General features: G+C 41.6%; 1 protein-coding gene across 4 annotated transcripts in view; it reads left to right on the top strand.

The window, feature by feature from the left end:
* The window catches only part of LOC111871282 (protein kinase C and casein kinase substrate in neurons protein 1), a 157,392-nt gene that overhangs the window by 66,035 nt on the left and 65,574 nt on the right, over window positions 1-25,783 (top strand). The window contains exon 1 of one of the 4 annotated variants that reach the window (XM_023864270.2): window positions 20,373-20,665. The exons of the other annotated variants lie outside the window; for them this stretch is intronic. The gene's annotated coding sequence lies outside the window, so the exon portion shown is untranslated. Of the gene's footprint in view, window positions 1-20,372; window positions 20,666-25,783 lie in introns of those variants that run through there. 4 annotated transcript variants of the gene reach the window in all.

Genomic DNA, 25,783 nt, shown 5'->3' with positions numbered 1-25,783 from the left:
CGTAAGTAGCTTCTAACGAACCGGTTATTTGTTGAGTCAGTAATGTTTTTAATTATTAGATTTTATATGCATTAGATAATTTTTGGGTGCGACTGTGTTGGGTTGATTTTTTATTGTTTAAAAAATTACGAGTATTATCAGTATGTTTGTCTTTTGTAATCGTGCGTGCCATGTCGTTCTGTTTGTAGTTATTGCATGGATAATAAATTTTAGTAGTTGAAATTATGTTTATGATTTGGGTTTATTGTAAAGTTTTTCTGAAGAGGAATCGATTTCTTGCCCACTCACACGCAGGAAGTATATGAAGAACCCTCGTGATCGAACGTCAGGTGTAGGCGAGATCGTTCCTTACTCGTGTTCAGGACGTACGTACAGGGTTCGATTGTCGGAGTGCATCGGCCAACCATCTTGTACAGGTCAGCACCCTAAATGCATAAAATGTAAAATTACCTTGAAATAGTCCACAGAATTTCCATCATTAATTCCTTCCTAATTAACCTTATATTTGTACTGTGCCATTTAATAACCAAAGAAACAATAGGATGCTGTATGTAGGATTTAATGTTCTCCCAGAGTTCGGTCTTATGGAATATAAAGCCATGCAGCACGTTGGAAGTCATCCGACGTTTCAGAGAAATATTTCGCCCCCATCTTCGGATCGAAGAATAAGACAAGAAGTAAACCGGCACGAAAGGTGGCAAGCAGTTCTGCTGTTGCTGGTTTCTTGCTTGGCTTATTCTTCGACTATGAAGACGGAGGCGACATGTTCACCCTAAATGTCGGTTGACGTTCGGCGGTCTACACGGCGTTATATCGCAGATGATAGAACTCTTCAGTTCAGTGCTGTAGTTCACGAATTTTATGCAGATTGGCTTGTCATCCTTCTTATGACGTCCTATAAATTGCACGAAATTTCCACGAAAAGCTCTCTCCTTGAAGAACTCATGTATCCCATTCAGGAGCTGTCAGCAAACAGCAACGGATATCATGTCCTGTGTTAGGGAGGCAGGACTAAGGCGGTGTAGACGCAGATGCGTATGTTGCTGACAATAGGATAGCCCGTATTTTGAATTAAATTAGTAAATTCCGCAAACTTCTGGGCTAAAGATTTTGTTGCTTAACTGCACTATTCGTGGTAAATCATCGCTCGCCCCCTTTCAGAGATGGAGCATGGTTCACTGCTTGTGGAGAAAGTGAGACTCGCGTAGTTGTCGGCGTCGTGAATACTGAACAGACTGAATGCAGTGCCAATATTCTGGACTGAAGGTCGTACAATCAGTAGTCGAGCACACGAACTGCATCTGGTTGCCAAAGAGGACACTGTACAAACAACGGTCTGCCTATTCGCCCAGTAACGTCGCCCTGGTATGGGCTGGTAGATGCGAATTGAATTGAAAAAGAGTGAAAATGAGTACTTTGATTTGAATTATACTTTCTTTGCGAGTTTGCATGACTCATTCTTTCGCATTAGTATTCATTTGTTGCAGGTGCAGAAACCAAACTCAGACACTGTTTTCCCTTGTAAGCTCTTTAAATATCTACGACATTTAAAAAAATATGCATTTAAATTATTCTGAGATCTTACATTAGACCCATATGTCATGGGCTCATGTTTATACAGTTAGCCCCTTTTAACTAAATATTATGAGGGCGATACAGTGAAGCAGGGTGAGATTGTCAGACCATACAGTACGCATGAGAGAGTTTTAAAATGGATATTCATTTTAGTCGGAGAGGCCGAAGTGCAGAGACCACTTGGGCAGGGAGTTGAGAATAACTGAAACGGATTCAAAGAAATATGGTTTTAGGATGTGGGCGGCATTCATGCGGTTTCAGGATGGGGACTACTGCTGGGGTCGCACACTTTATAGCGTAAGGGACGCATTGAGAGTTGCAAGATTTTTGCCGGCCCCGAAAGAATTCAGAATATCAGAAATATTTCTGATAAGCGGGATAAATCTTCACTACTACAAAATTCACCTGAAATAAGCTTCTTAGATTCATGTGGAAAAATGTATTGCTGCATTGTTCGAGAAGTTTTAAAAACGTTGATATGAATTAAAAACAATGTATAGGGAATTTTTCGCAGTAGCTCCGCGAGGCGGATAAAAATGTCGCTGTCCATAGTTTGCCAATTTCTGGGATAGTGGATGGTTCTTGTGAACACCTTCACCTTTCACAAGAGGCTGAAAATTTCTTGACCAGCTGAGCTACTGTTAGCGTCTCAATAGTGGCTTTAAATCATAGAGTTAGTTACATTAGTTCTGTAATAATAGGTTCCTAACTTCAACGCATAAACATCATTGCCAGTGTGGCAGCAGAATGGAAAAGACGCATTTTGAAAGCACGTATTATCTGTTGAGTAGTACACCGTTCCAACTTTGTTGTTATATAAATTGATAGTATTATTTGAGCGGCATACACATGCGCTTATAAATAACATGGTCATTAGCAGTTATAGTCGGTTACAGTGGTACCGCGTGGTTTAACATTCAAAGACTGCATTTTGCCCTCAGGGTATGTTGTGTATTTTGTATGATTCTCACAATAAACCGCTGCTATTTCCTAAACGGCATTAACTGGATAGTCATTGTGTTTTTCATGAGTTGCATTTCTGGACTTTGTTAAGATGAATGTTAGGCTTCATAGGTTTAGAGGGCGATAGTTGTATCACTTTCACTGCTGCCAGAAGCGCCTTAAATGGATTGAAAATGGCAATAGTCAATTGCCTTTTTCTTATAGACCCCTAATTTAGAACTGTATAGGCCTGTATCTGAAAATTTTGTTTCTTTGGGCGTTTTATGTTATGTTATATATCTAAACACACAAAGTCCTCATATTATTATGAAATATTCATTTTTCTCCACTTATTAATCTCGAGCTGAAGACTGCAAAAATATTTATGGTTTGTTGCTGCAGTTGCAAGCCTATGTATCTTCTTGTGGTTGTACAACCTGACTCGATCCTTTGTCTCTTTTAGTGCACAGCTTTTGTATATCCTTATTTAACGCTAAAGCAGATCATCGCGAGGAATTCACGAACGCAGGCACACATAACATCCTGCGCAGAATTCGAATCCGCGATCTCACAGAATTGGAGAGCTCCAGGCCCGTGTAAGGAAGACAAAATCGGCCGGTTACAGCTGCACATGAGAACTTTAAACGACACGGCGACGAATTATTAGCGTTTCTATTAAGTTTGTATACATTTTATGTGTGCTCACAATTGACAGTTTTTCGTAGCTGGGGGACGTCTGTAAAAAGTTGCGGCCTTATTGTTTGCGAGAACGAAAGTTCGCATTTCAGTAAGGCGGCAGTCTTAACAAAGTATGCATCATATAAGAATCAGGACTCTATAAGGCATAATTCTGGCTCTTAGCCAAATTCGTCTAATAAATTTCTTTATGCACAACACCTCTTCAGTATTTGGAACATTTAACTTGAAATGGTTACCTCACTGCGTGTATTATACAGGATGGTATTTTTTAGCATTTAACACTTTGAAAGTATGTATAACTTCTTTGTTTTTAAACGCAATTGTATGAAATTTTTACATATTCTACACACTTGGGAAATTTGTTTATTTGCCGTTGGTAACGCCGAACTGAGTAACGAGATGGTGTCATGTGTTAGGAGTGCTAATATAATGGTCTGACCAGCTCTGAAACTGGAACTAGACACAGCGGTACCAACAAATGAAAGGAAACATCTTGGCTCATTATCAGGTTCTGTCTCTGGTTTTACTTAAAAGGACCTATTGAGGACACAGTAGTTCATTCAGTACCGTTTGCTCTGGTTAAGAAAACGTCGCTTAAATGATGTGAGAGGTCAGGCATTTTCAGTTCTTTGCTGCAGTGTAGCCCCAGGGCTGACACGGTTCTGTTTGGTTTCTGCGCACTGACTGTTCGACTTCGGTCGGAACCTTGTGGCCTAACGGATTTAAATCTGAAGAATTTGGTGGTCATTCAGCAGATTTGACAAGTTGAGTTGTAACATCATGCTGCCATGCCTATCTTCAGTATTCAAACTGCGAAATGCTTTTGTGTGTAACGAGTCAACCGAATATGGATGGTGTACTGTGACTCGTTGAGGTAAATTGTTCAGTCCAAGCGCTATCGGGACTGTTCTTACCTTGAATATGTCTCTTTTAACTCTGTGGACGGTACTAACAATATCGTAATAGACACGAAAATATTTTCACCGTTGTTACTTGTTTTCGAAGGGTAAGCAGTCGCTTTAATCGGTACGTCGAACGAATATTGATTTAAATTTGAGAACTCAGAAGTAGAGATTTCGAGGATTTTTATTTGTTTGTCTTAAAGGTTTTTGCTATGCTTTAAAAAAACTCATTTTATTCATGGCATAGTCTGTCGTTATCGTTTTAAGAAACCTCGTGTCCTTCGCTGACTCATTGTCCTATTTGATAACATACTGTGTGACGTGTTTGCCAACACAGAAGTAATTCTTTCGACCTTGAACAAAGCTGCATGCGACAAATTCGTAATACAAGAGAGGACAAAATTCATACTAATTGTGGGTAGTAGCGACTTGAATATGCACATCAGTATGTTAAGTAACTACACTTTTTCGAGTGGGTAATATAATGCACTGTGTCTTTCGATCGGTTATTCTTACAATGGCGTTTTACTTCCCTAGCCCCCACAGCGTCCAGACTGGCTCTGCAGCCATCTTACTGAATGGGTGTAGAAGTACAGAGCTCTTTCCCCTAAGGCAAGGCGGCTGGGCTATGAGGCTGACCACTCACCTTTATCTCGTGCAGAGATTAAAAGTGCGTCGAGCTGGGCCTCCACTCCCCATACGTCTTCAAGGCGTTCTACGTATTGAACCAAAGGGACAACTTCACCATTTACCTACATAGTCGTTTGAATAAATGTTATTCGTTCTTAATAAATGTGACGCTTAGAATTAGAAGACGGTGCTGCAGTAAGTTAGTATTCTTTTGTAACTCATAGTTCGCACGGTCGCCATGTTCATATTTTGAGTACCGAGAGCTAAAAGATCGGGGTTGACCTCAAGCATTATGCTATTCATACCGAATTTCACAAAAATCAGCCATTTTATGCCTACCGGTGTAATATTGATGACCAATTTTGAAACGACAAACGATACACTCGTAGCTTAATAACAGGATTCCAAGGAAAGTGGAAATATCCTTCGTAACTCCGATAAAATATCGTCAAGGAATACATAAGTCGAGCCGAAGAAGGAAATGCGAAGACGTCATTCTAGTCTATTACGGACAAGCCGTGGGTTTAATAGAAGTCACGAATTGCGCGCTTCAGTGTCCACTTGGAGGGACACCCTCGTCTGCACGAGCGCTGACTTACGGCTCGCATATTTTGTATAGTGGACTATTTGGAAGACGTCGGTTTAGTCTGCCCTGAAGGGCACATACGGTCCTGGACCACTTGAGCACTGGGAACATAGATTCGAATTTTGTTGTTGGGATGGATGTGCGTTCGTATTACATCGTATTCTGTACTGCGTCGTCATATGTAGATAGAGAACTCATCGTTAGTCTGTTACCCATTCAACGAATCCTGTCAGTTGTGTAAATGATTAATGATTCAGAATTAATTCAGAACTGGAAAGGCCAGAGGAATTAATCCGTGATATGAAGAATGTCGTCTTCTGGGATGTGGCGCCGTGCAGATATTGTGTTAACCGACTTTTCGGAGGAACGTATTTCTTATACCCTGAATATGGAGGCGATACGTTCCTCCGAAACCTCAGTTAACACAATATCTGCAGGGCGCCACCTCCCAGAGGACGGCATTCTTCATAGTCACCGCCGTGAAAACCTCAAATATTACATAATCCGTGATAGTTTAAGCTGAAGAAAACATAATCAGGGCTTGGTTCGTTGATGACCCGTGTGCATAATTAAACACGATCGACCACACGCGCACGTCTATTTGAATATTATTTGCAACTGCTGAGTGAATTTATAAAAGAGAATATACTCTGCAAGCTGAAATTCAGTAGACTAAGTCTTCGGCAGAGACTTTGTTGGGCTAATTAAATAAGGTTAAGGGGTAAAGTTGTTCCCACGCTTAATTAAGCAGCATTACCGAGGCTGTGCCGCTCAGACTTAGTCGCCGGCTTCTCACTGCGGCGGCTCGGGTCCGAGCCCAGCTCAGGTCATTTGGGATTTGTGGTGGACAAATTGACAATGGGGCAGGTTTTTCTCCGAGTGCTTCGCTTTCCCGTGCCAATTCTCATTCCACCGACTGCTCCACATTCATCGTTATCAACAGGGGCTGGTACAATAGGCTAATTAGTGGCCGACGCACCAAGTGGACTCAATAATCTGATCCCCACCCCAAGAAACTAAGAACTAATCAGTACCGAACGAGCTGTCCTCTTTTACATATATTGAAGTACGGAAACGAAAATGTCGTAGCCTGACCTTATTTTACGTCCTGTAGATTATGGCCCGTTTACACGTGTGGTCTCAAGTAAGTCTCGTTCAGTGAGATGTTGGATGTTGATTTAATACACAGTTTGTAGAAATTTTTATAATACTCTGTTTTCATTCAAAATTTCACATTCTTACCTCTAATGGCCCATAGTTATCGCTGTCAGAATAAGCTAAAATTTTTAAAAGCCGCCATGTTTTGATATTCAGGTATTACAAAAAATCATAACAAAAGTTTCGTGTCTTTCGAATATCTGTAGTTACACTTCATTAACACCCTGTACGAGCATTGAGTGACGTAGGTGTCAACACTCCCTAAGTTTGTTCATCCGCAATGTCGTTCTCACTGATTGCAGGTCATTTTAAGTACGAGATTGGGGTGGACTGCAGTGACGTAACATTCATACCGAATTTCATTTGGCCCAAAAGTTACACACACACACACACGGAATGTTGATCTCGTAGTTTATGTTCTTCCTTAAGAGAAGAAAGTATTCTAAAAATATCTGTGTGATCTGGTTATTACAAACTTACTGCACATTAGCGAGATACCAAAATATCTCCAGCTTCTTTGCTCATATAATCCCGGTTTGCTTGCCAGAAAAATGAAACTCACGGAGGGATCAGGTATGATCGAACTACTGTAGGCTAAACGCTACACGTATTCTGTACAATCCAATTTAGATGGTAAATCCGTAGTGTTGTAAGTCTTCTTAATCCATACTCCTCTTACGTACAGTCGGAACTGTCATATTATGTTTATGTGGCGTCAGGACGAAGTTACGAGCGCTATTGGCTTTAGTTATAAAACGAATACGCGTACTTCGGAAAACTAGATCATCATCATCATCATCAGTAATCTGTCAAGACGACAGGTCTACAGTCTCTTCCAAAACAGTTCCTCCACTTAATGCGATCTTGAGCTTTCTCATTCAAATGACAGTATCCTCTTCTGTCCCCAAGGTCATCCAGCATCTTCTTACGTCTTCTTCCTCGTCTTCTTGTCTCTTCTATCCGCCCCTCTATCTTTCCTTCTATAACTTCTTTTAGAAGGCAGTTTCTGCGTAAAACATGACCAATCCAATTAGCCTTCCGTTTTCTTATTTCGTGTAGGATATTCTTCTGCTCACTGACTCTAATTAACACTTCTTCATTTCTCACATACTCGGTCCAACTGATCTTCTCCATCCTTCTCCAACACCATGTCGAATTTTAAATTGTGTACAACATTTAGCGTTATACGTTTTTTATTTTATACGGAATTTAAGGAAATGTGATAAAAGAGTTTCCGTATCTCACTCTGTAAATGGAAAAGCGACGGCTAATAATCATGTAGGAAGATGTTTTTCTTTTTACCTAATATATTTAGATCAACAGTTAAAAAGAGCGGAGTTTCTTGTTGATAGGATTTCTTATATATATTAAACATTATTGGTTGTAGATTATTATTCTTATATGCATGCTCCAACTGAGAATAATATGGATGATGCAGAGAGTACTGCCTGTGAAGAACTAGAACAAACGTTCTGATTCTTCGATCAGTTACCCAAGTATCACAAGAATATTCTGTACGAGATTTCATTAAAAGAAGTAAGAAAGTTATTTTTAAGCGGACAGTCGAAACTGGACTTTACATAAAATAAGAAACTACAATTATATAATATCATCCTCTCGAGGTTAAGTCCATATACGATGTATAGATGAAACTATTATTAATTATCAATGTGTCTTTCGACTTAACAGATCAACTACTGATCAAACTTTTTTGCATTCTTCAGGTATGGAGCAAAAATGGGAGTGCAGTGAGACAGTACGTCAGCTATTCATAGACTTCAAGAAAGGTTATGATTAAGTTGGGAAGGAAGTTTGCACAGTATTCTCATAGAATTTGGGGTACCCATGAAACTAGTTAGGCTGATTAAAACGTGTTTAAATGGGACATATAATAAAATCCATATCCAAAATGGTCTGAAACAAGGAGATGCTTCATTACCACTGCTTTTCAACTTTCCTTTAGAATATGCCATTAGGAAGGTCCAGGAAAACCGGATGGTACTGAAATTAAATAGGAAACATCAGTTACTGGTCTATGCTGCTGATGTGAATCTACTGAGAGATAACATAAGTACCATAAAGAAAAGCAGACACATTAACTGACGCTAGTAAGGAGGCTGGTCAGGCCGCGCCATAGCTCAAGCGGTTAGTCGCTGGATTCTCACCGCGGGGGCCCGGGTTCGATCCCGGGCCTGGTCAAGTGGGATTTGTGGACAAAGTGGCGCTGGGGCGAGTTTCCTCCGAGTACTTCGGTTTCCCCTGCCAATCTTTATTCCACCAAATTCTCCATCATCATAATCACCCGGGGCAGAGTACAATAGGCTAATCAGTGGCCGCCGTGCCGAGTGGACCCAGTTGGACTCCACCCCCACTAAGCGAATTAAAAAAAAAGGAAGGCTGATCTAGAAGTAGACACAGACAAACTGAGTACGACGTATATGTTGCTGTCTCGTCGCCAGAGTGTGGGGCAGAATCATGACATGAAGATAGGTGACAGATCCTTTGAAAATGTGGCACAGTTCAGATACTTGGGAACAACAGTACCAAAAATCAAAATTTGATTCAGGAGGGAATTAAAAAGAGGTTGAATGTGGCCAATGCTTCCTACCTGCCAGTCACAGTAGCCGCGCGGTCTAAGGCATGAACTGTCTTCACTCGCTCGAATGGTGGGATCGTGGGTTCTAATCCCACTTAAGACATATATGTTTGGTATGTGTATGCGTTTATTCGGTGTTCGTGTTGTCCTGTGATTAAGTAGAGGCCTTGCGACGAGCTGATCACTCTTGCAAAGAGGCCTACCATCTTAGAAAAATGATTACGGAACTAAATAAGAGGCTAAGCCCTGAATGGGCTAGAAGAACGATTGAAAATAATGCTTGCTACCATGCAGTCCAGAACCTTTTGCCTTCTCGTCTACTGTCTAAAGACATTAAAATTATAATATACAAAACTATAATTTTGTTAGTGGTTCTGTATGGGTGTAAAACTTGGTCTCTGACATTGAGGGAGGAAAGTAGGCTGGAGGTGTTTAAGAACAGGGTACTGAGGAGAATATTTGGACCGAAGAGGGATGAAGTGACGGAGGTTGGAGAAAACTGCATAATGAGGAGCTTCATAGCTTGTACTCTTCGCCAAATATAATTAGAATGATCAAATCAAGGAGGATACGGTGGGTAGGACACGTAGGACGAATGGGGATAGGAATACATGTAAGATATTGGTGGGAAAGCCAGAAGGAAAGAGACCACTAGGAAGACCAAGACTTGTGGGTGGGTGAACAATATTAAAATGTCTGTTAGAGAGATAGAATGGGATGGTATGGACTGGATTGATTTGGATCAGGATAGGGACGAGTGGAGGGCTCTTGTGAACACGGCAATGAACCTTCAGATTCCATAAAATGTTGGGAAGTTCTTGAGTAGCTGCACAGTTGGCGGCTTCTCAAGAAGGGATCAGCTCCTTGGAGTTATTTAGTTAGAAATGAGAGTGAAGTTAGAGCAATAAACTTTACCACTTGAAAAGGTTAATTCCTCGGAGTGAAACAGTCTCGCGTCGCATCGTTGTAAGATAAACTTGTACTTCTGCTGGTGGAAAGGCCCACAAGCAGACTGATCACGTCTTAATAGGCGAAAGACTACATTCAAATGTAATTGATTGCCCATCATTTGGAGTTGCTGACTGTGATAGGCTACTGATCACTATCTCGTGGTTGCAGACGTTAATGAAGGGCTGTCAGTAAATAGACGAGAATTTGGTGTGCCCATGAAACTAGTAATACTAATGAAGGTTTCAAGGAAGTGTATAGCTCGTACGGTAAACATTTGTCTGAAACATTTTCTGCTCAGAATAAACTGAAACAAATTTACCGTTGTTTTTCAGTTTTTCTCTAGAATACGCCATTAGGAATGTTAAGAAAATCAGGAGAAAAGGAGTGCATTTGGACGTACTTGTTTCTTCTCTGTGCTAATGGTATTTATAAATACAGGATGGGGCGCAGAAACTTCCTTTTTGTGAAGACGCATTGTGAAGGGAGCGGAGGTCGCAGACAAGTGGGGATAGGCTCGGCGAACGCAGCAGTCGCGGAAGTCTCTGTCTAATACCACTCAGTAGGAAACATGAGGTGGACGAGTGAGCAGCGTGCGTTTGCTGTCGAAGCCTATTTTTCGAACAACCCTTCCTAAGTGGCGGTGCAGCGTGCGTTCCGTACTCACTTCGGAATTAAGCCCAGACGTCCGGTTCCCGACCGGTAATCGATTGTTTTGTGGGTAGAGAACTTTAGGACAACCGGGAGTGTGGTGAAAAAATCATCAGGACGACAACGGGCCATTACGACGCCAGAAAATGTGGAGGCAGTTCGACAGTCCGTTTTGAGATCTCCAAGACGCTCCGCTCGCAAACATGCCGTCTCCCTAGACATATCCAATCGTTCAATGCGCCGAATTCTTCACGAACATCTTCATTTCCATCCCTGTAAGGTGGTTGTTGTGCAAGAATTGTCACCACGTGATTTCCAGAACCGAATAACGGCTTGCGAAACGTTAAATAGAAACTTTACCCCCTGACGCACTTGTTTTTTTTAGTGATGAGGCACACTTTCACTTATCCGGATATGTCAACAAGCAGAATATGCACTATTGGAGTGGTAACAATCCCAGAGAGCTCCATGGGAAGCCACTTCACAGTGATAAGGTGACAGTATGGTGTGCGTTGTCAACAGTTAGAGTTATTGGCCCTTATTTTTTTGAAGAAGACAATCATGCAGTTACTGTCAATTCACAGCGGTATGTGGACATGATAAAAAACTTTTTCGAACTAGCTCTTGAAGAACTGCATCTAGGAAATGTCTGGTTCAAACAGGATGGTGCCACTGTCCACACAGCCCGACCTTCGATGACAGTTTTGAGGGCAAAGTTCCCCGGACGGCTCATATCGCTTCGAGGTGACATCCCGAGGGCAGCGTACTCACCTGATCTAACACTGTGTGATTTCTTTATGGGGATACCTCAAGGCAGATGTTTTTAAACATCGCTCCACAAACCTGATTCAGCTGAAGAGTGTTATTCGGCAGGAAGTAGCCCAAATTCCGGTGCACATGTTGGAACGTGCAGAGGGGAACTTCAGAAAACGGTTGCATCAGTGCGTAGAGAACGGTGGCCACCACCTTCAAGATATTTTGTTTAAAACTACATGATTTAAAACTGTTCTTTCATTAACTAAACAAAAATGTTGTCTATCAGCAATAATTTTTCTTTTATTCGCCTTCAAAAAAAGAAAGTTTCTGCGCCCCACCCTGTACCACGGAGAAAAATGTAAAAAGTATGCGAGTTTCTCGGGTAGGGGGAGTTTGTGTACATGTAAACGTATAGGAAATTGAGACATAATCCTTTGTCTTCATTTATAATCGCCAGAATACAAGATGACTGAATCATAATATCTGTGAGGTCCTTCAGAAATGTAGCAGTGGTTATATGTTTGGGAATTATAGCAACAGACCCCAGTTGTATTTTTACTAATGGGGAAATTAAGAGCAGTTTGAAGAGGAAATCTTTTATTTTCCCGTTTGCCGTATAGAAAAGTAAAGATTAAACAGAACTAAAATTTACCTGTTCTTTTGTGTAGTTAGGAAGTTGTAAAATCTTCCTGGAGTATCAACCGTTGGGTTAAAAATTACCTTACGTTTCAGGGACCATCTCTGTCCCCATCATCAGGGCCTGCTGTGACCTATATAATGAATGTATAAGGGGTGGGACTTCTTGGCCCTTGCATCGGGACCACAGTGACCTAAGTCCAAGTTAAAATCCCTTTACAATTGACCTTTCGTGTTGGCACCGAGGCCTTTCTTTGTTCCCATGGTTATACTTTTAGTATCAAGTACGTCTGCTGAAGTCATAGTCGTCTTCGAGCGTCCTCTCTGAAGAGAGGGCGGATATACTAACCCGTGACCGAAACTGAGCGCATGCCAGTGGGGCGCTAGCGGGCGTATTCGTGTGTTCGCTTGTCTTGGTCCTGTCACCATAGTGGCTTGTCTCGATGTTGCTTTATCATATTAGTCACCTGCTACCAGGTACCCTCGTCCCTGTTGAAGCTTCTGGAGTGGAGCCTGATTTCAGTAACCTCCTTTATTAAGCGATCAATGTAACCCGGTACTTTATCCAATAAGGGGGTATTGCTGAAGTAGATGTACTCCATTTCAAATCTTTATTCTGCCACCGCTGATTTCTCTGGCTGTCCAAGACGTATTAGCCCCATGTATCCCTTCGGCGGTGGCAGAAGATAGATCGGAAACAGAGCACGACATTGAATTCAAGAAAACCGAAATATCGACAGAGATGTCGCCTGAAATGTCTGTAATTTTTAAGAAAGTGACATGGCTGATAGCCGGAGGGGATTTTATTAACTTTAGCCCCTGAGAAAGCTTCAGACCTTACATACAGCTGTGAAACTTGGTGCTTAGACTAAAGTTAGTGTGTTTGGGATCCGGCTACCAAAGAGTGCATTTAAGCTTAAGGGGGAGAGATAGATAAAAGGGGGGGATAGTATTTGAGGCTGGGTAAAATTGAATGTAATGAGCTTTATAGTTTCTCTTCATCAGATGCAAACAGTGTGGATGATATAGTTGGGAACTTAGCACTCATAGAAGGGGATAGAATTGCATACAATGTCGTGGCATATTTTCTCAAAACAAGAACTGTGGAGCCAGAGAAACGACCATTGCTATGTAACGGCTCTGTAACACGCAACAATGGAGTAACCTCGATATTAACATCGTCATTAAGTAAACCAATTAAAATTGTTATTTAACATCACTTCTTCAACTGTGACGTGTGACTGTGGTCATGAATCTTGACTAGGCATAGAAAAGTATCAAAAGAAGTGTGAGATTTGAGGTTCTCATGGAGGTATCTGTGAAGGTTAAAATATTTCCCGAATTTTCTCTTCTAGGCTGAATACGTGGTGCTATCAAAAAGTTCCCGAAATTTTAATTTTGCGCGCGAATGGTTATGAGTACATCGAAATACCGCTAGGTGTATTCCCGCACACCCTTCTTGAATCAGAATGGAAATCGGCGTGGCGTTGAGTGGTTGGGTTTATAGTTGGTGAACGTATTTCCATTGTTGTGTTTCCGTGAGTTTGCGGTTTTGCGATGGCTGACCTGAGAGAGCAGCGCGTCTATATGAAGTTTTATTTTTAAACTTGGGAAATCCGCTGCAGAAACGCACCAAATGTTGAAGCAAACTTTTGGTGACAACAGTTTAGTGCAGACACAAACTTACGACTGGTATAAGCGTTTCAGAAATGGCCGAACATCGACTGATGATGACGATCGTTCGGGACAGCCGTCAACTGACACCACACCAGAAAATGTCGCTAAGTTAGGGATCTGATTCTGCAAGATCGTAGACTGACCATCCAAGACCTCTGTAACACCTTGGGACTAAGTAATGATACATGTCAACGAATTTTGTCAGAGGAACTGAACATGAGGAGGATTGCGGCGAAGTTTGTGCCACGACTTGGAAAGCAGACTGCTTTTATCGGTTCTCACGCGGATTTCTTATAGTTTTCCTTCTACCCTGAAGATGGAGGCGATACGTTCCTCCGAACCGTCGGTTAACACCACATATACACGGTACCAAATCCCAGAAGACTGTTTTCTTCATAGTCACCGCCGTGAAAGCCTCAAATCTTATTCCGGTATGTTCGTATTAACGTTGGTAGTGTTGGTTTGTACCATATCTGACATACTTTCGCACTTCCAGACTTTCTCCATTGTCACCTTCGGTTCGTATGCATGATCATTTATTTACGAGTGTTTAGCAGGAAGAGGCGGCATGAAATAAAAGTGGACCTATAAGCAATCTCCTCTCAACAGTTAGCTTGGCTAGAAGTTCCTGCCTCAAAGGTAAACGAATGCAGAAGTAAATACAATTTCATATATCTGTACCCGTTAATTCTTGACTTAGATTTATTGATTTGATACTGTATTTAATTGAATCATGCGCTGGTCATATGTAACTGTGTGGGCGAAATTCATTTCAGTGATTCTATCATAGTCAAGTTTATCTTTATTTTATTTTTTATTTTTCCTGACGAGATTTGAAGGTAACAAGGAAGTCTACGCAGCGTGAGTGATAGTTCAGTAACACACTGCTATACTTCCACTTATATCTACGTGCAGCAACATATATTTGTGGAATTTCCGAAAAAATTGCGTCAGTCTTGTGTTTTTCTAGCCTTGTGTCTTGTCTCGTCCAGCGTTTGAGGCGCGTCAGGGACTGGGGGCTGTTGCATATATAGGTTTGACAGAGGGGGAGATCGGGTGCACTCCATCTACTTTGGGAATAAGGGCGCATCATTGTCAGTCAGTGACGAAAACAGGCCTATGCATCACCAATAGAAAGTTACTACGTTTCGTTTTCAACACACATGGGTGGGATATTCAGACGTGCTCACACAGAACTTTTTTCCGCAAGGTTGCTTACACAAAGTATGGTGTACCCTGGTTCGTAGAGTGGGTCGACTTTGTTTCGATGCGGAGAAAGAAACGGCTAACATCGGAGAGTTCCATAGATCTTTGCGTTCATGGTTGCAAAAGTACCACATAAATTAATGCACCCATGAGTAAGAAGTGAACCTTCTTGACACACATAATCGTCCGACATTGTTTAAATTCATTTCAGGGTGCCAAATCGCATCAGCATTGCCTCCCTATCGGATAAGAACCATCCATCACTCTTAGCTCACGAGTTACAAGCACGGCCATTCCCGACATATGCTGCGACAGCAACAAACTACCACCCTCCACGAAGTAGAATCCCTTTTTTTAAGAGCTGATTTGTCTAGCTGGACAGAAAATTCATGGAACCCGTAAGCCCATTCCCATGTTCACAAGAGCCCTCCACTGAACCCTATTCTGAACCAGTTCAGTCCGTTCCACATCTTCACTCTTTGTGTGTATCTTCCCTTCTGTAATTCGCAAATCGGATATCCCCGTCATGTTTTCAGTTTAATATTTTTATGTTGGCCTATTTGTCATCCCTTTCGGGCGTTCTGTCTGCTCGTCTTATCAACCATGATGTGATGGCCCAAATGAACTACATGCTATTTACGTGGTATCTATATATCTGTGGCTCTACAGCCCCTGTGAACCTTGGCCGCTGTTTCAGTTTCTTATTCCATACACAATTGGTACGACTCTTTGGACGGGAGATCAGCCCGTCGCAAGGCCGCTACCTACACACAGACATCCATGCCTCGTGCGAGATTCGAACCCACGATCCCAGTGTTCGAGCGTGCGACCGCGCGGCCGCTGTGATCGGCAGCTACAGGCTGCCTCACTGAAATAATATTTGGTGACGGGTTGACCCTATAAATTATGAAGTTCTTCATTACGCAGTTTTCGGAAGCCAGTTACTTCCTGCGTCACAGGTCCAAGTATTTATCTGAGTACCCGGGTTCTCCATATGCTCTCTGTTTATTGTGCGGGATAAAGTTCCTCGCCCATGTAATGCTACCAGCAGTCCGACAAGTTGTCTATAACAATCATGTTTACTGATAGCTCTTCACACGTGGCGTTCCGGCGTTCTGTAACATTGAATGTGTGGAAACATACAAATATATCTTGTTCAGATGTAAATCAAAGCATGTGGTCATATGTGATTTATTCGAGAGTAAGACTATCCAACAGAAATACTGTCGATGTGACAATGCATGGACAGTCCCGTTGACAACTGCAGCATTCATTTACGTGACTGTCAGGGGAGGACGTCTGTCCATGTGGGCCGGTTCGCTGTGTGACGGATGTATTTACTGATGTTTAGAAGTGTTATTGAATGACCATTGATTTCTAACCTGTAGGCATATCACTTTTTAGTGTCCGCTGCAGAATATCTTAATATCAGAATATCCCCAGAATACCTTAACATAATCCTGTGCTTCATGTTTCTGCTGTGTTGGCTCTTAGTCCCGAAATATCGTGCGTAAACCCGTCACATTGTAACCGCACCATCGAAATCCTTCCCCCCTCCATTTTTTGCAGTAGCTAATTGTGTTTAATAATAAGAAATTACGAAAAAACAAATGTTTAATTAAGACATCTTGTAAGAACAATGAATATGCGATGAGCAGATAGACCAAGCTTGCGCGGACAAGGACGTCTGCTGGTCCTTACGTCCGAGCATCTGATATTATTTTCCAAAAAGGGCAGAAAGTGATACTTCAAGAAACCCCACTGAGATTCTTTAGCAATGTAGAAGTGGAACTACAACGACAAAACACTTTGAGAATTCGAGAGGTGACAGTTTCTACCAGCCGTACGTCAAAGATAGGAGTGCCAAGAGATCATTCGCGACCCCTCGTATGTTGCATCGCTATCACTTTCGCCGTTTTGTCTTTTAGGGCGAAATTTCCTTAAAAATAGCCTGTCATTGGCCGGTACCAAAATTAAGCCAACTCCTCTTATTTGAATCGGCCTATCAGAGAAATTAGGAGGAAAGGAGAATAGGCAGATACAAATCAGTTAGGGCCTCTGGCTCAGCAGAGAGGTCAGTCCAAGAGTTTAGTCGTCTAGCAACTTTTGAAATTAGTGGAGGCAAACCCCGCATCACTCACGCAAAAAGATAATTCTGAGAATTATCCTAAGTCCAAAATTTTTGCTCTCATAACGACTCATAATCGCAGGCAGAGCCAGCGAGACTTAGCTTAATCAACAAGAGCGCGGCAACAAGGAATTTGGCGAGCTGATCAAGTCCACTTTAGTGGAAGTGTAACACCCGCGGATTGTCAGCCGAAACTAAATCAGGTTGTAAGAATTTAAGCAGCCAAGTGTCGTTAGGAAGTAAGAAGCTATACTTCGCAGCTCCAACCATACCCGCTAAGAGTGCAGTCAGTCACGTCACCAATAGCTATTTCACAAAGTGCCTAAGTCCAGAGTATCAAGTCTGATGGCAGTGATGAAAGTTATATCATGTTAATCGCAGGAACAGAAATAAAGTGTTGTGGTGTAAAGTGCATTGTGTTGGTCAGAGGTGTTTCACCCTCACTTTTCCAAGCCTGACCCGTATTCGACCTGAAGAGAGGCTCATCACCATCTAGCTAGTCAAACCCACCGTCAGTTTCCACATGCCCACCCCTTCACCACTTACTATCGAATCGTAAACGGCCTCTAGCTGTTTGCTGGCGCCCATGTTATCGGATCCAGTCTTGAAATCCAACCACTAATCACCACAACTGAAGGAAGAAGCTGTGGAGCCAGAAGCGGTGGAGGCGGGTCAAGTCTAAACCAGCTACGACCTAGCAACTTCAGCAGCTGCAACACCAGGTCGGGCTGAGTCAAAATGGTCATCGGAGCAGAGCAGAGGGGCCGATCGCCATCGACTGCCACTCCCTGCACGACCATTCTGACGGAGCCGCAGGCGAAAAGAAAGGAGGGACGGGTACAACATATACTTCTGATAAGGGGTACTGTTCGACGTTGCACTGGTCTAAGTACTCAGTTATCGAGCCTTGTGAGAGTCAGTACACATCTTGTGCCATCTGAGATGATTTTTAAATTAGGAACTCTTAATACTCGTAACAGTCCAGTCACGTTTCATGAAGACGCATCATAGAGTAGTGAAGGCCTGCAACGAGAAAGCGTTTGTTTTATTTAGATAGTTTTAGTCCCACATTTTCAAGACTTGCGGATACCACAGATGATCATGATTGGTCATGTGGTGAGATGTGGATCAAATGTTCGTATTTCCTGGCCGGGATTAATCTGGAAGAGCTGAAGAAAATTATCATTAGTCAGCCGTAGACTTTCGTACTCTGAATCATAACGTAATCGTTAGTAATTTCATGACGAGGTACATACACCCTGTTAATTTGGGATGTTTCTGTGTCTTTTCTTCCGTCCGGAAGTATTTTATTAGGTCATCACCATTACCAGTTAATATGATTGAGTCTGTAGTTCAAAATAGAACATTTGTTTGGGTTCAGTATTGATTTTTATGTCACTATTTATTACATCGAAGTTCATCAGCATTAGTTACAACCGAACGGTCTGGCCTAACGGTAACTCTCCAAACTCATGTTTGGTAGGTGCCCGATTCGAATCTCGATCGGGTCACTGGCTACCCTGACAGTTTTTTATGGTTTTATACAGTTTCTTCAAGCAAATGCCGAGATATTACGTCGGTATTGACACGACCTCTTCCTTCCAAACCAATTGCAATTCATCATTCTTCTGTCATCTTGCTGTACGGCGCTTTAAGTTTAGTTTCTGAGAGTATCGTGAACTAATCCATCAGAAACGTTAGTAATACCATAATTCATCGCTGGACTCTGTTCTAAAGTACATGTATTATTCTCAGAAAATAATGAACCTCAGTTGTCCGAAATAGTCCATACCTTGTTTTATCAGACTTCATATTATCATCTGTATCTTATTTCATTAAAGTTTCTCGACTATCCAAAAACTGGTGAAAAGCCATGCATGCATACCTTCTCATATACGAGTGACCTTGACTGCGTTACCTGGGAAAGGAACTCGATTGTTGCTCGGTAGACCATTGTTGGGTACTGGATACCGAACTACCATTAAATCTGCCTGACCGTTGAAGCCGGTTTACAGCAAGTTGGCATTTTGCGCTTGCACCCCTAGTGCGCATACCGTAATTTTTCTGTGATGCCACTTATGTAGTTTTATTTATCAAGATGGCCTCCATAAAATACCGAAAGTCGCAGCCGTTTTCTGTTTCGGAGCCCGTCTAAAGGGCATCAGTTTTTGGAGTTTGGATACCCAGGTTCACCGGGCACCGGCCTAAGGTGGATAAACTTTTGAATGCCGAATATGAATAAGGTCCGTCCAACCGTTCAGGCGCCAGCGAGGCACGCATCCACTCATGCATCCATACGTACAGACATAGAAGACGGACGGATGGATGGATGGACGGACGGACATGCGGCATTCTAAACATCACATATTCCTATTCATGGCGACAGAAAACGTGTAAATCCGGCAAGTTCTCATGATCGAAGTTTTTCACCGTCACAATACTTTACCATATACTGCGTGAGGCAGTAAGAAACGAGGGACAGAGGACAGGACCTCCACGTGCATTTGATATATATATTTTTTTTTTGTAAGGAAGCTTTTTTTTTTACCTTCTTCGGCGCTACAGCCCCATTTTGGGCCTTTGCCTACCTCCATGAGACTTCCCGTCTCACTTCGGAAGGAAGCGTTTTGGGCAGAAAATATTTCCACTAATTATTAAGGGCTTGTTAATTTGTAACGCATTGAATACTCCAGGGTAGAAGTGAATAATCCTGCTGTTTTGAATAATGACCAGCAATTATACAGATTCATCAAGTGGAAATATGAGCGTTACTATTCATAGTTGTCAGTTAATCACCATTACCGTAAGAAATACATGAACACCTTTAATGTTGTAAGATTTGAGGTTTTCACGGCGGTGACCATGAAGAAAGCAGTCTTCTGGGATGTGGCGCCGTGTTGATATTGTGTTAACCGACGTTTCGGAGGAACGTATCGCCTCCAATTTCAGGGTAGAAGAAAAAAGAATAAAATCCGCGATCGAGGAGGCGAAGGTGGAGGCGATACGTTCCTCCGAAACGTCGGTTAACACAATATCTACACGGCGCCACTTCGCAGAAGACTGCTTTCTTCGCCTTTAACGTTGTCACACTAATCCATCTTACTTTATTTGCGTTTGGAGCCCTCACTTTATATAATTTTATCTCATGACTTACAAAATATATGGTATATAATCCCTAGCAGTCTGTGATTCCGAAGGTCATGTTGATGATTTTGTTGGAGTGCTGCCATTGTGTATGTGGCATGGCCGACAACAGTGCTAGCGGCCGAGCTGAGCCAGCCACATGAAACGCAACAAGCACGCATTCAGTGGGGACTCGGAAGTTGGGAAGTCAGTTGTAGGCTGCCGCGTTAGAGCGTACTGCTTGGCTAAAACGGTTCCCAGTTCCGCAGTGCTTCGTACAGACCGTACAGACCTTGGCCAGAAGGAAAGGCGTTTTAGGTGTATTTTGAAATCGATATAATTGGAAGTGGATGTCGGGTTGTTATATTTTGTAGAAATCAAACGGAATAATAAGCTGTTACACGTTCACCGTAGATTAATTTTGTGCATCATGGAAGTGTTGCCAAGTGCAGGTAAACTTTATTTCCATTTACTGTGGGTTTAGTGTTTGAAAACTGCGCAGCTCTTCAGTAATTTTTGAAAGTTGGTTTGAAATGTATCGAAGTATAACCGTAGAATCAGAGTAGTATTAGTATCAAATGCTAATTAAGTCGATGAGTTGATTTCTACAAACTGAGATACCGGTGATTATGTGCAGTGAACTAATTTTATGGGACGAGACTTACCTGTAATTCTCATCATTTGTATATACCGTATGATGTGAGAGTAGGCTGCGCCATAGCTCAAGCGGTTAGTCGCTGGCTTCCCACCGCGGCGGCCCGGGTTCGATCCCGTGTCTGGTCAAGTGAGATTTGTGGTGGACAAAGTGGCGCTGGGGCAGGTTTTCTCCGAGTACTTCGATTTCCCCTGCCAATCTTCATTCCACCCATTGCTCCACAATCACCTATCATCTGGGGCTGGTACAATAGGCCAGAAGTGGCCGCAGTACAAAGGACTTAGTCCCACCCCACCAGCAATAAAAAAAAATGATGTGAGAGTGCCTAGACATTTGAGTTTTTCACGGCCGTGAATATGAAGATTACGATCTCCTGAGATGTGACACAGTGTAGTCTGGTAGGTGGATGCCAACGTTTCAGGTTAGATGCTGTGAAGAAGGAGGCAGCGGGTTCCTCCGTAACTTTCGTAGCTTATCCATATGTCTAGCAGGTTACACTGTATTGCATTCATAAAAACCGTAAACAGAAGAATTAAATCCATGCCTACAGGTACGAAAGAAAATCAATAAATCGTTGCACCAAGCATTATACATGCATAATGCTGTCTTTAAATGTAGAGCTATGTTATTGTGATGTTAAACATGACGTGTTTGCAAACAGGTTAGTTCGGTGAAATTTTGAAAGTGTTTCTGTGGCATTCTGACATTGTTATATATATCAAACACGTACGTTTCTTTCGTGATTATGATTTTGTGCAATGGATTTTATGTACCTCTCTTCGGTAACCGCGTGTCTTACGAATAGTAGAATGAACGATTTATTTTGGTTAATGGTCGTATTTTTTTTATGCATTCGTTTTCGGATTGCAAACCAGACATCGGCATTTCCCAGCGAACTTTTATGTCCCTTGAAGGTTAAAATGGTGGCAACCGCACGATAGAAACATTCTCAGTTTGCTTACTGACTTCAACTATTGTGATGCATATGAATGATCAGACTGCATATTGCAGTTGTTTTTGGATTATGTTTACATTTTTTCTATGGAACTATATAGTACACATATCCGGAATTGAGAACGTGGCTGCAGGATGATGATATTCGCATGATACGATTGTTTATGTATCCAAAACATGTTTATGTTCGTAGTCCATAGTCTTTGCACACTAGGAACATACAATCAAGAGCACACCAGCAAAATACAGAAACAGCCGCACTACATAAAAAGATATGAAGAGGAAAACCTAAAAAAATGAGTTACATTCGATTATTGTGCAGTTCACTAGGATTCCTCGCATAAGTGTTGCCTGAAGATGGCAGAAACATGTAGGACTATAATAATGCATATATATTTTAATATTGTAATATTTTAACAGTTTTATTTAACATCTTATGCACATAACGACAGCTGTGTGATGTTAAAGTGTGAATCAGTGTTATTGATTGTTCCATAGACTATAGATAGACCATAACATGTTTGTGTCCATAGTCCTTCGTCCTGTTTTACAGACAGCTCATTCCTTAATCTCTCGTTCGTGTTATTCCACTTTACAGATGTAGCAAGTGCTGAAGAAAGCGTTTGTAATCCGTATCGTTTTGTGTACTCGTTACGAAATTAATATTCAGTATCATGTTAGGCAATTGAATTCAGTGTTTGAACACAGATAATAAAAAGTAGTTCGACGGAAGTTGCGTTATACACACAATAGGCCGTACATACCAGTAAAGTTACGGCCTTAAACATGTTGTTTACAAGCGCTTTTGTTTCCAGAAAACGAAGCCTAACTACAAATTTTCAGTCGTTGAAACAGGAGAGAAAAGGTTACTCGACTCAGGAAAATGAAAGTCTTCGGTCGGCATTCATTGTATGTACGGAATTTATACCGTGATTGTCGAAATGATATGCCTTTGCTGACGGAGCGCCGCCCTAAGAAGAGAATTTATGTGAACCAGTTCTTACTGATTTGGCTTCACACCCTACATTCATTAGCTTTCCAAAAGAGAGAATATGAACAGTAAACTGTTATCAAACACACTTGTCTGTTTCACCATATTCATTAGAGCCCGACCAGCAAAGTATCCTGATATTGTGACATCACAGTGAAAATGTTTGTGTCAAGAAGGTGCAGTTATGACCAGTTTCTAAAATTTAAGCCACCAGGATGGAAATTAACACTTATTAGCTGTTGTATATATAAGCGGATGGGCTAATGCAGAAAATTTATCATGTCTTACGTTTCATTAGGATCTTCGTCGATTCAAGAAATTAAAAAATATCTTCACGATTTTGGTATGTAAAATTCAAGCGAAGTGAGTTTCACCACATACCTTATTATAATGTTGGATAATTAACTTCGGTATTTTATATTATTAATTAGTAAAATTCGTGAAAGAAAATTGTAGGGATTTATGGTTTGAATGTGTTTCTTCTTGATAAATGGTCAGTGAGTATACGTGTGACGTCATTGTATTAACTAGCTTCGCTTATTGAAATTGTTATAGGCGCTACTTTAATAAAGACCACAAAACTTGAACTGTGATTATTTCATTCACATGACATGTGAGTGAATGAATCTGGGAAGGTCTGTGCAGTGTGCTTCCCCGAATGGCTTGATGCAACAGTGACAACAAAACTTCAATTTATTTCAAATTTCTCTCGCCACAACTACATGCCTTGTACAAATGCAATTGCCTCTCTCGAGTTAATGATTTTCGTGAATATTCAAAATTTAAGGAACTCTTAGATCATCTGTTTTCGTCGTATTCATTGCAGTTCAATATTTTCGTTCAACTGTTGTTGAATCAACGGCTGTGCGTCTTCCCTCGGGTCGTTCTACCTATACAACAACGTTCAGACAGGGAAGTGGCTTTGAAAGAGCAGCTCGATGCTGCTTGCGACTGGGTATGCAAAATGCGAAGAGGACTATGTGCAGTGTGTCTAGAAAGTACATTGACGTCCATTGTTTTTATTTCCAAGTGAGTACCGTTGCTGGTCGTATTGGCATGTCAGGCGCATGTGCGCTCTCTGACTGGATCTAACAACTTGTGACAGCTGACCTTTGGAATTAATGAAAAGCTGCTGTTAAAAGCGATGCCACCTGACAAAATAAACTGTTCACTCCATCCGAGGTGTGCAGGCTGTCTTGCCGTGTCGGATGTTGTCCGAGGGACCCACGTCACCACCAAGGTCTCATCGAAACACAGAAACTAGCGTATTTAGTTAATGTTGCAAATATAATTTATTTAATTACGTAAGTTTTGTTAGTCCTGTGAGTTGTTAATTTCAGTTAATGTCTGAAGCAGAAATGAAAGAACGCGTTCTTGGTTTGACGTAAATCCCGAAATACATGGTTAGTATAAAAGAAATAGACACTCAACGTTTTATAGCAACCAAAGTACTGTTGATATAGTCAAAATACTTATATGGAATTTAGTATATATCTTTAAGTTTGTATGACTAAGTTACAAATGTTCTATATGTGTGACTTTTGTAACACCTCACGATAACCCAGTTGGTTCTGAATACCGCTCAACAGATCAGAGCATGGCACTGATAAGATGACCACCAAGAATTTCGATCTTAGTCCCACTGATATTTTCTTGTGGGGATATATCAAAGACAGAGTTTTTGTTCCTCCACTTCCTGTAAGTTTAAACGCTCTAAAGCAACGCATCTTGACGAGGACATGCTCCGGTGGGTTTGGAACCAATTGGATTATCGTATTGATATCTGCCGTGTGACAAAAGGCTCACACATAGAACATTTGTAACTTAGTCCTACAAACTTAGACATATACTGAAAAACCATGCCAGTATTTTGGCTATATCAAGAATACTTCGGTTTCTATAAAACGTTGAAAGTGTGTTTTCTTTTATACTAGCTCTAGTTTTGTATGTGTAAAGTGGATTTCTTTGGAGCTCCATTTTCTCACAGGGAAGGCCTCCCCCACATCCCATTAAAATAACTTGTGCGTTGTCTGTAAAGCCTGTCCGGTCCGCAAATAGCCCTTCCACTGCCTTGTGTAGATGTAAGCTCTACAAGTACTCTATCCCCTATGTGTGTACGAGGAAGTAAACTGTGGAGTGTCTGTGGTTTTTCCAACTTCATTGTGACAGTTGATAATATTTTAAGTGATGGTGGCATTTTCTATGTGCGTTTTGTTTTGAGTGTTGTACTAGTAAAGGCAGTAATAGCATCAGTTTCGAAGTTGACATCTAACCAACCAACTAACTCCATAGAGCTGAGTCGCCAGTTGTGCAGCCACCCAAGAATGTCCCAACATTTTATGGAACGTGAAGGTTTATTACCGGGTTCACAAGAGCCTATCCCTATCCTAAGCCAGATCAATCCAGTCCGTGTCATCCCATCCTGTTTCTCTAAGATCTGTTTTATCCATTTTCCATTTACTTTTTAGGTCATTTATCCAAAAAAAATCTGTCAAAGTCCGGGCCTTGTGTAAAATTCCGTAACAAACTTATTTTTACTGCAAATTGTTAGCCCCACGCCCAACCCCAAACTGGAAGACCACCCTTTGTCGGCTGTCCGCAACTGCATATTCAGTATATTCGCAGCTGCCTTCCATATCTGGAGGCTGTCTCCTCCATCCGCAGCTTGAGGTCAGAGTTAATATAGCATTAAATTTTGTGCGGGACGGCAGTGACGCTGAATTAGTATGGATATGGGAGAAACTAGCCATTGCTTATTTGATAGGAGCCTCGTAATGTTCGGTAGTACTGAAAAAGATGACAAAATTTCATCGGCGAACATCGGATCGGAAGAATTTTAATAAAAAAGACATGTACTTAGGCCTGTGGATTTCATCGTTGGAAATACATATGTGAAGCACACAATATGAAACTGCGAATTAAGCAGCCTACGTATACGAAAAAATAATGCAGATACAAGTACCAAAAGTG

The sequence above is a fragment of the Cryptotermes secundus genome, unplaced genomic scaffold (assembly GCF_002891405.2).
Source record: "Cryptotermes secundus unplaced genomic scaffold, Csec_1.0 scaffold825, whole genome shotgun sequence".
Classification (NCBI taxonomy): Eukaryota; Metazoa; Arthropoda; class Insecta; order Blattodea; family Kalotermitidae; genus Cryptotermes; species Cryptotermes secundus.
Note: the sequence above shows the minus strand (reverse complement) of the source record. Positions and strands in the feature narration are given on the sequence as shown.